Consider the following 11,878-nt stretch of genomic DNA (forward strand, 5'->3'; position numbering starts at 1 on the left):
GCCTATGCCATAAGAGCTCAGGAGGAGCAAGATGCCTCGGACGTCATTAGGGGTATGTTCTCCCTCTATAATACATCTGTGCATGCATTGGTGGATCTAGGATCCACTCATTCATACATCTGCATCAACCTACCCGTAAAAAGTGGGATATTAGTAGGGGAGAGTGACCAAGACTTCCTGATCACTAATCCATTGGGCCATAGTGTAGTGTTGAATAAAGTGTACAAGGGTTGCCCGTTAAGGATTCAGGGGTATGAATTCTTGGCAGACCTGATTGAGTTGCATTTCCATGAGTTTGACATGATTTTGGGAATGGACTGATTATCACGTCATCAGGCAATGGTTGATTGTAAGTTGAAGAGGATCTCATTGAAAACTCCTGAGGGTAATGAGATTACAGTTGTGGGGGAAAGGGCAGATTTCTTGTCCAATGTCATCTCAACCATAGTTGCAAGAAAACTATTGAGAAAAGGCTGTGAAGCCTACCTAGCACATGTGGTGGATACTAGGCAGGCTAAGCCAGATCTATGGGACTTACCCACAGTAAGAGACTTCCCAGATGTGTTCCCTAAAGAATTGCCTGGCTTGCCACTAGTAAGGGAAGTCGAATTTGTTATTGAAATACTGCCGGGTACAGCACCAATCTCTATTGCTCCTTATAGGATGGCACCCACAGAATTGAAGGAACTGAAAATCCAATTACAGGAGTTACTGGATAAGGGGTTCATACGCTCTAGTGTGTTACCATGAGGAGCTCTAGTGCTGTTTGTAAAGAAGAGAGATGGGACTTTAAGGTTATGCATTGATTACCGACAGTTGAATAAAGTGACTGTGAAGAACAAATATTTGTTGCCTAGAATTGATGATCTGTTTGATCAGTTGAAGGGAGCAGGAGTATTTTTCAAAATTGATCTCGGGTCAGGGTATCATCAGTTAAGGGTGAAGGATGCAGATGTGCCAAAGACTGCATTCAGGACCCGGTATGGGCATTATGAGTTCCTGGTGATGTCCTTTGGCCTAACAAATGCACCAGCGGCATTCATAGACCTTATGAACCATATCTTCCATCCATACCTAGATCGGTTCATAGTGGTCTTTATTGATGATATTTTAGTGTATTCCAAGACCAGTGAAGAACATGATGAGCATTTGAGGATTGTTCTGTAAACCCTGAGAGAAAAGAAGCTGTATGCTAAGTTGTCCAAGTGTGACTTCTGGTTAAATGAGATTGCATTCCTTGGACACATAGTGTCAGCTAATGGGATTAGAGTGGATCCCAAGAAAATAGAAGCAGTGATGGAATAGAAGCCTCCCAAGAATACAACTGAGGTCAGAAGCTTCTTAGGGCTAGTTGGGTATTACAGAAGATTTGTGAAGGGATTTTCTTTAATAGCTGCTCCAATGACTAAGTTGTTACACAAGAATGTCAGATTTGACTGGAATGACAAGTGTCAGGCCAGTTTTGAGAAGTTGAAGGCTATGTTAACAGAGATACTAGTGTTAACACAGCCAGTATCGGGAAAGGACTTTGTGGTCTATAGTGATACTTCTCATAATGGGTTAGGGTGTGTATTGATGCAAGAGGGGAAGGTGGTCACCTATGCTTCCAGGCAGCTAAGGCCACATGAACAGAATTACCCTACCCATGATCTAGAACTTATAGCAATCATCTTCACACTAAAGATATGGAGGCACTACTTGTATGGTGAAAAGTGCTACATTTACACAGACTATAAAAGTCGAAAATACTTGCCAACCCAGAGGGAGCACAACCTTAGACAGAGGCGATGGATTGAGTTCCTGAAGGACTATGATTATGTAATTGACTATCATCCTAGGAAGGCAAATGTAATTGCTGATGCTTTGAGTAGAAAATCCATCACAACTTTGAGATCATTGAATGCCCACCTATCTTTGGCTCGAGATGGAGCTATTTTGGCTGAGTTGCAAGTGAGGCCAAACCTGCTACAACAAATTTTGGATGGGCAGAAGGTAGATGAGAAATTAATGACTACTGTGAGTAAAATCTCAGAAGGGAAAGCAACTGACTATGAGGTGAAAGCAGATGGGTGTCTGTACTACAAAGGAAGAGTATGTGTACCAGATGATGGAGAATTGAAAGCTAATATCCTGAAAGAGGCACACACCAGTGTTTATGCTATGCACCCAGGAAGTACAAAAATGTATCATGATCTGAAGTTTCAGTATTGGTGGCCTGGTATGAAGAAGGACATAGCTGACTATGTGACTAAATGCTTGACATGTCAGCAAGTCAAGGCAGAATATCAAGTTCCATTGGGTTTGCTACAGCCTATACACATACCTAAATGGAAATAGGATCGGGTCACCATGGATTTTGTAAGTGGTCTACCTCTCACCTAGAAGAAGCATGATGCAGAATGGGTTATAGTAGATAGATTGATGAAGTTAGCACACTTTCTGCCAGTTAGGACTGACTACTCACTGGAGAAGTTAGCAGAATTGTATATCAGTGAGATAGTTAGACTGCATGGAATTCCACTTTCCATCACATCTGATCGAGATCCAAGGTTTACATCAAGATTTTGGAAGAAGTTGCATGAATCCTTGGGTACACAACTCCACTTCAGCACAGCTTTCTATCCTCAGATAGATGGGCAATCAGAAAGAGTAATCCAAGTAAACAATTGAAACCAATTGAACTAATACAAATATTGCACTGAAATGATAATAATAACATGAAATATATGTCAGGTCCTTGAGGATATGCTGAGGAGTTGTGTCATTGAGTTTAAGAGAAGTTAGGATAGATACCTCCCACTGGCAGAATTTGCATACAACAATAGCTACCAAGCTAGCATCCAAATGGCCCCGTATGAAGCACTGTATGGAAGAAAATGTAGAACTCCAGTGTGCTGGACTGAATTGGGCAAAGACAAACTGGTAGGCCCAGACCTGGTGAAACAAACTGAGGAGAAGGTAAAACTAATCAAAGCCAATCTGAAGGTTGCCTCAGACAGACAAAAATCCTATACCGACTTGAAGAGAAAAGAAATAGAATAAGCAGTTAGCGACAAAGTGTTCCTCAAGGTGTCACCGTGGAAGAAGATATTGAGGTTTGGAAAAAAACGTAAGTTAAGCCCTAGGTTCATTGGCCCATATGAAGTCATTGAACGTGTGGGTCTAGTGGCCTACAGGCTAGCTTTACATCCAGAGCTGAACAAGATCCACAATGTGTTCCATGTATCTATGCTAAGAAGATACTGCTCAGATCCTTCACATGTCATCTCCATGGAAGAAATTGAAGTACAACCGAATTTGACATATGAAGAAGAAACCATAAGGATCTTGGCTCGGGAAGTGAAAGAGTTGAGAAATAAGTAGATTCTACTAGTGAAAGTGCTTTGGAGGCACCACAACACCGAGGAGGCAACTTGGGAAAGTGAAGAGACGATGAAGCAACAGTTCCCTCAACTGTTTGCATCAGGTAAATTTCGAGGACGAAATTTAAATTAGAGAGGAAGAGTAGTTGTAACACCCTCATTGTAGCAACTTCATACATTCTACTGTTCCGGTGACCAATGTCGGTCCGGACAGTTAGAACATCTAGAAAAATATTTAAACTAAAGTGAGGAACCATAATTAACTTAAATATTAATAAGAAAAATTTAGGAAAAATTTTAAAAATAAAATATAACCAAGTTAAATGAGCCGGTACCCTAGCGATGAGTAACCCAGTGGGAAGTTGCGGTTCTCGTAACTAAGAGCCCTAGACCAGGGAAAAAATTCATAAAATAATTTTTTGGACTCCAGAGAAGGGTTATTAAAGTTCCTATGGCATTAGAATGCCAAGAAAATGCTTAGAAAATTTTTTCAATTGGTATAGATAATTTTAGTCTGTTAAGCCAAACGGCGGGCATTTTGGTCATTTTGCCTTCAGAGGTGATTTTTGGCCAACTTGTCCAGTTAAGTAAATAATTATCATGACACAAAATATGAATAAATATTGCTAAAAATTAAATTAAAATTAAGTAGACAAGAAAAGGAAAGAAAATGAAAGAAATTAGAATTATGACATCATTATGATGTCATTAAAATCCTCCCACCCAATCAAACTTTGACACATAGCACTAAATTATTTAAAATGACTTAATGGGCAAAAAAAAGAAAAAAATCAGTTGCTCCTTCTTCTTCCTTCAACCAGCCGTTTCCTCTCCTCCATACCCAACCTCCATTAAAGCTTATCAAAGCTTTAACCTCACCAAATCTCACTTGAAATCCTTACCTAGCTTCACAAAAAATTAACTTAGCAACTTAAACATCCTCTAGGCAGCCAAAAGAGGAAGAAAAAAAGAGAGTTTAGTTGGCTTGAAATTCTGCTCTAACAAAGTTAGTGTCCAATTCTTGTTCCTTTTGCTTTAATTCATGTTCAATGGTATGAATTGTGTAGGAAATATAAGAAAATAAAACAAATAAGTGTGTATATGCACCTTACAAATTTTGGTAGCTAGGGTTAGCTAAGGTTTGATGATTTTGCTTGATAGAAAAATGGTTATGAGCAGCCTTTGGTAGTGGATAAGGGATTGAACATAATTAAGTAAATGAAATGCAAGAATTATGCATGTATGAAATGAAAAAAATTGGACACTTGAACAATTCTAGGGTTTGTTCATGTAATGGTTTATTAACCTTGTAATGGTCAATTAGTGACTATTTGAATGTGTGTGAGGAGGAAAAGAAGTGAGGTGTGGATTGGTAATTGAGTTTGGGTGAGCTGCCTTGGCTAATCTGTAGGACTGAGTATGAGTCTAGCAGGTTTGGGCAGCTATAAATGGAGTTGTATAGGTTCAATTGGTGCAAGGCCAATTGGATATGAAACTAGACACATAATGGCACAACTTTGATGGAGAAACCCTGCCCAGAAACCACATCAAGTTGACCTAAAAATTGCCCTAATTCGGGTGACTTGCATTCTGCCTGGGCAAAATAACCAAATGAACAGTATTTATTCATTTTGGTCATAACTCAGTGTAGAATGGTCTAATTGACCTAAAATTTTACCAGCAGATATCTACGACATAGACCTACAACTTTTGTGAAGAAACCAAACCCAAATTTTGACCATAACATATTCAAAAACTGACCTGAAGTCAGTGTACAAAACCTGCATAATTGGTTCTGCCCAGAAAAGTCTGGAAAATTGTAATCCAGCCAGTTATGGTATTTAGGCCATAACTTGAGTTACAAAACTCCAAATGGAGTGATTCGAAAAATAAAATGTAACAAGACACAATAAGGAACAACTTTCATGAAGACAATTTTACCAAATTTCTACTGTACAAATGACTAATGGAATAGTAAACTTTGTGCTTGAAATCTGAAAATTGTGAATAACCAACACTAAGCTTAGAAATGGTAAATACCAACAATTTTAGAATGCAAAATGTGGTATATTGGGAATATTAGAATCAATGTACCTATTGTCTATGCAAAAGTCAACATTTTAGTTGACTAATGAAATGAATAGTAACACTTAAACTTCAATTTCAAGAATTGTGAAATTTAAAGTGTAACATGCCCTAGTACACCTAGCAAGATTGGTTTGGATAGGTTAGCATGCCAATAGGGTTCAGTTAGCAGTACTGCACATGGCATTATGTCATTCTGTGATTTCATGGCTTTTAGCCATTCTAACATTGTGATGATACTTGGCCTTGTGCCTAATATTTATTACAACTCATTAGCTGTTCTGTTGCATACCGGGAGATACATATGTAACTAATGATGTGACGGCCCGAGATACTTGATACCCAGTTCCAGTTTACCCGTTTATCCAGTCTAGTCATCTAGTATAGGTTACTTGGACAACCAAAAATGAAAGTGGATTAATTTAATGAAATTATGAATATAACAAGTACATAATAAATAAGACTACAAATAATTATCGAAAAATTGTCTGCATAAGATATCAGAACATGCACTGCATATTTAATTTATGTTATTTCTTTTTATTCTATTATTGGCACCACTAAGCATTATTACTTAGCGCGTTGCTTTTGCCACGTGTAGGTTCTGGAGAGACCGATAGAGAGCCCAATAGACCACAGACTGAGTGAGATCATCTGTAGCTCTGCATGGTGTCCGTGTCACCTCACCGTCTTCAGTGCATTAGTAGGACACTAGGTTTTATTTTGGTATTTTGTAATTAACTTTTATTTTCTCATGTGTAATTGAGACTTATGTAATGTATTTTGGTATTAATGTAAATAGTGGAAATTGTGTTTATGAATGAAAAGGTGAATATTTATTTATGACTTTTACATGAATATCATATGAGATGAATGATTGAGAAATGGAAATGTTGTTGAAAAATATTGAGATTTTTGTTGATAAAATGGAGTTTGAGATTAATTGAAAATTTTGGAAGTGTTTTTCACAGGTTCCGAAGAACTGTTTCTCCATTTTTAGCCGATACTCTGCCGGATTTTCTATAAAACTTGCGGAACCTCAAATAAATTTTTGATTTCAATAAATGATTGAAATGAATTATATTTTGCAAATTGTACTTCATAACTATGAAAAAAATAAATTAGGAAGAATAAAAATGATTGAATTAAAATAGGGTGTTCCGGTATACTGTGTGGCATATCTTGCTCGGCTACACTGTAGATGGGTGAGGGGTGTCACAACTTGAGCCAGCTTAAAGCCCCTAACCCCATAATAAGCCTTACTGCTGTCAGACCCATGATCACACAAAAATACAAAACAAAATAAAATAAAATATTATAAATTTATTTGGGCCAACTCAACCTGATTTCTATTTGAAATTCACAACTAGAGGAGTCTAGCTCAATCTTGACACTCAACATGCATAAACTACATAAGATCATTAATTAATACAATGTATTTATAAAATAGTATCACAACAGAGTTCTAAAAATAAAATAATTAATTAAATAAACAAATAAATAAATAAAAAATTTTAATTAACAATATTATACCCTACGGGGAAAAATGCAAGTTAGACTCTGAAGAAAATTATTCCTCTTGCAACTTAGGAAAATTTATTGAACAGGAATGAGCGTTTGATTCAGTGAGTTTAGATATTGATTACAGATACAATTTCTACAATTACCTAAAAATAATGTAACTCTGCCATGAAATACACATCTAACATATACAACAAACAATTCAATCAATACTCGCATGAGAAGATAATTTAGAGCTACTCACACACTTAGTGTATAACATCAATGTTTATATATAGGAGCTGATCTCCTATACAACTCTCTCAATCCAAATTCTGTCAGTGAGCTTAACTCAAGCTAAACTTTCGCTTAAATCTACTTGCAGGGACCAGCGATATCAACTCGAAGCCGTGCCTCACCCTAACTTTCCATATCCATAAGAACCCGATTCCTACGAGACTAGCTCAAGCCATGACTATCCTATAATCCATATCCATCATATACTATATATAACATACACACAACTCCAAATTATCCTGAGGGCAGCAAACTCAAGTAGTTAACAGTAATTAAATATGCAACAATAAAAATTCTCTAATTTATTTAACTAAGTATGTAAATATATTTATGAAATGCATAAGTATGCTAAAAATATAAATAATATTAAAATCATAAAAATAATCATTATCCAACTCATAGACTGGTTGACTCGATTATAGCTAGTCTGGTTGGAGAGAAGAAAGGCTAGCCGGCAATGATTATCTATACAGACACATTAACCTTTATCAATTTACTAACAGAATTAACCAGTTAATTTAATTTAAAGAAGCAAGAATAATTTCTATGGTCTTTTTGAAATTTTGGCAGAGTCTCTCCTATAACTGAACCTAATCTCCTGCAATAAAACTCAACCAAAGGCAACAACACAAGGCCTTAGGCCCACAATAACAATTATAATACCTATCCACGACCTACAAGAAACTTAATCTAGGTCCAATCGTTCAAACTTTAACTCGAGTCCCTAACTTTTCTGCATCTAAATAATGATGTATAGCAGTTTAAAAATTATGAAAATATTCCTGGAGGTTCTTTACATTGTTCTTGTATTAATTAAATTTATTTACTTAATTTTACTAAACTAAGAATATTTTACAGATTAATCAGTTATCTTAGCCAAGATAAAAACTACACAACTTGAGTTCAAGACTACCTTTGCAAATTTTGTTACCTGGAACGCGTCCAAAACATCTAAAAATGTTGGAAATGACTGTAAGTATGACCACCTTCCGGGATAGCCCGTCGGGCACCCGAACATGCCCGAAAACTTGGTTTCATGTGCCAGTAAGTTATCACCGATTCGATCATACCTAAATAAAGCCCATAAAATATTAATAATTATGATATAATTATATTTAATTTACGAGCATTGAAAAACTCAAAAATCTCACTGAGCAATCTGGACTATTTGATGATCGCTTTTTCTAAATGGTGTCCAATCGGAGTAGGGTTAGTCCGAAGGTTTCATCGCTTTGCATTTAATAGTGGTCTCGAAATCTCACTTGAAAGCCTTAGAGAGACCCATTTTCTCTCTCCTCGATTCTTGCTCAATCGATCGCTAAATTGAGCCTTGTTGGTCGAAAAAGAAAGCTGGCAATGAGGGGAAGTCGTTGCTATAGAAATCGCATCCTTCCAATGCCAGACGGTGCTGAAACTAGCGCATGAAGTTGGCTGCCATGCATGCGTCCCTCTCTCTCTCTCTCTCTCTCTCTCCTCCCTCCATTTTCACACCGTTGCTACATAGTTGGCCGCCATTTATGGCTACTGGAAGGTCATCGGTTGTAGTGGGTCTAATCTGGGTGGCTCGCCCGCAGTGATGGTGGTCGGTCGGAGCTAAAACAGGGAGATTAACAGAGAGAGAAAGAAAGAAAGAGGGGGAGGGGGGGGGGGGTTTGTTATTTCAAATTCATTTTTTTTTTAACATTTCTTACACATTTTCAGTATACATTGCCTAAAGAAGTGTTTCCTCTCATCATCATATCATGCACTATTTGATTGATAATTAGTATATATATATATATATATATATATATATATATATATATATATATATATATATATATATATATATATATATAACATACTAATAAACTTAAAAATATCTCCATTAAATTTATCAAAAAATATATTTTCAATAATAATAATAATAATACAAATAACAAATAAAATAATAATAGTAATAATAATACATATAAAATAATATTAATTTAAAAAATACCATTATGAAAATATCAATTTAAAATAATAAACAAAAATTTAATAAATTATTAATTTAATTAAAAATATTTAATAAAAAAAATTAGATTGTTACATGATCGATCTAAGACCTTAAATTAGATTAGATCCATTATGAGTTAAATTTAGAATTGACTCTAATCAATGACTTATATACACAAATTGGCCTTGAATTTTATATATAGAATAGATTTCAGTCTCCCTCTTTCCAATCTGAAATTAAAATTGATAAATTATTATCTGATCTTTATATTTTAACTAAATTAATTATTTAATTTATTTATTTTAAAAATATATTATTTAATCTTTATTTTTTATTTTTGCTAAATTATTTAGTCCCATCAAATTTTTCGTTATTTCAATTTAATTAAATTATTATTTAGTGCCTTTCTCATATAAAACTAGTTGATTTTGTATTTTGAAATATACTATTATTTTAGGTGGTGGCTATTAAAGGAGAGGTTGCCATGTAATGATCTTCTTCACTTATTCTTTTCATGTCCGCGAGTTCTTGCAGTATGGTTACATACCGCACTGCGTCTACGATCATCCCTTCTTGGTCACTCAAACTTGATAGACTGCTGGGAGGAATTGGGTTCTGTTGTGGCTTCCAGTGATCAGGGAGAGGATTTGCATCAGTTGGTGGCCTTCATTCCATGGGCTATCTAGAAAAGCAGAAATGCTTTAGTCTTTAATGATGTCCAACAGAATTTTCAAGAAGTCCTGCACCTTGCGTCAAAGCTGCATGAGGAATTCAAGGCGGTTGCATCAGTGGTGGGTACACAAGTGCTTGGGAATTCGATGGTTCATCCCCAGGATTGGTCACCACCTCCAAGCAAATGGTTCAAATTAAACTTCGGCGCAGCAGTAGATAATAAGAGAAATAGAGGGGCGACTACAATTGGATCACCGGGAAAGAATAGTTAATTGGTGCTGTAAATTTTGGCCATTTATAAGTGATCTTTTGCTGCTTGAAGGGTTAGCAAGTCGTGAGGCCGTTCTTCTAGCTTAATCCTTCAAACATTATATTTGAAGGTGATTCTATAATGGTGATTAATGTCCTGCGAGGACATAATTCCCCAGTACAAGGTGCTAATCAAGATGCTTAAGGGATTGCCAGTTTGCTACGAGAGGTTCAGTTCTCTGTTGTGCAAAGGTTTTGTAATAGTACAGCACATGCTTTAGCCACAAAGTTCTTGAGAGAGGATTCCTTTAGATGTAAATGAACTTTGTTCTTTCATCCTTGCCATGATAAAATATGGCTTTTGTAATCTTCTATCTTTATTAAAAAAAAAAATGTAAAAGTGACTGTCGAGCTTAAAATTATTATTTTTTATTTTCATTTATATTCCAAATTTTGTTTATCTACAATATTATTTATGTTATTATAATTTCAGTATCATATACTATAATTAAATTATAAAAAACATATTACAATAGTTATAATAAGAAAAAAATAAAAGATAGAAATTTTTTAATAATATAATTCCATTATAACTTAAAAAGTAATATAAATATATTGAGAATTATATTAAATATAAAATTATTATATATTAATGTATTTTTTTTATTAATGTATTTATAATATATATAAAACGGCGAATGAAGATACGAATTTTGTGCACGTTATAAATATCTTCAAAATTATTATAAAATTATTATTATCTAAAAAAGTTAATAATTTTGATTCTCAAAAAAAAAGTTAATAATTTAAATAAATATAAATAGATAAAAAGTTTGCCGGCAAATATATTGCAAATTTGCGGCCATTATGATAAGACTGGCCAACAATAGATCAAAGCCAAAAATAAGGTTATAAGGTCCTCAAATAATTATAATATAAAAATTAAAATTTATTTTAACATGTTCAATAATTTTACCATTTTAATTAATATATTTTTTAAAATTAGTTTTTCTCATTAGCTTTATTATTATTACTAATAAATTTTAACTAAATTCAAATAATTATTATAAAATTTAAAATATTCTAACTAGATAAATAATTGTAGTAAATGGTAAACTTTTAACGATTTTTGTTGCTTATTTTTTTATTTTTATTTTTTTTAGAAATCACTTAATATCTAAAATTTATTAGTTTGACTAATTTGGATTTATATCGGGAAGGCCACAAAGGGATAAAGCGCGCCCTCTTAAATTTTAAAAGTGCTCTATATCCAAGACTAGAATTGGAGACTACTAGTTAAAGAAAATAGTATGTCTGTCATTCCATCTCACCCTTGGGAGTTTTGTTGCTTATTTTTTTATGTGACAAATTAAAGATAATAATGGTTAATGTTATAATTATTATAATTTTACATTAACGGATTATTTATTATTTCAATAATATAATTATATATATATTTTTTATTTTATATTATTATAATTGTATTATATATAAAATTTTATTAACAATAAAATTTTTAATTAACTATAATTTTATTTTAAGTGTATTTTATCAATTTTAAGATTTATTAGTTAATTAACATGATTTAAAAAAAACTGCATATAATGAATTAATATTTCTATAAATTTTTTATATTACTTTTGTGACATTTTTTTGTCACAATAAATACTAATTACATTAATGTATATATTTTGTTACTATAATTTTTTTCAATTTTGTCAAATATTATGATAAA

Source organism: Hevea brasiliensis, chromosome 5 (genome assembly GCF_030052815.1).
Source record: "Hevea brasiliensis isolate MT/VB/25A 57/8 chromosome 5, ASM3005281v1, whole genome shotgun sequence".
NCBI classification, from domain to species: domain Eukaryota; kingdom Viridiplantae; phylum Streptophyta; class Magnoliopsida; order Malpighiales; family Euphorbiaceae; genus Hevea; species Hevea brasiliensis.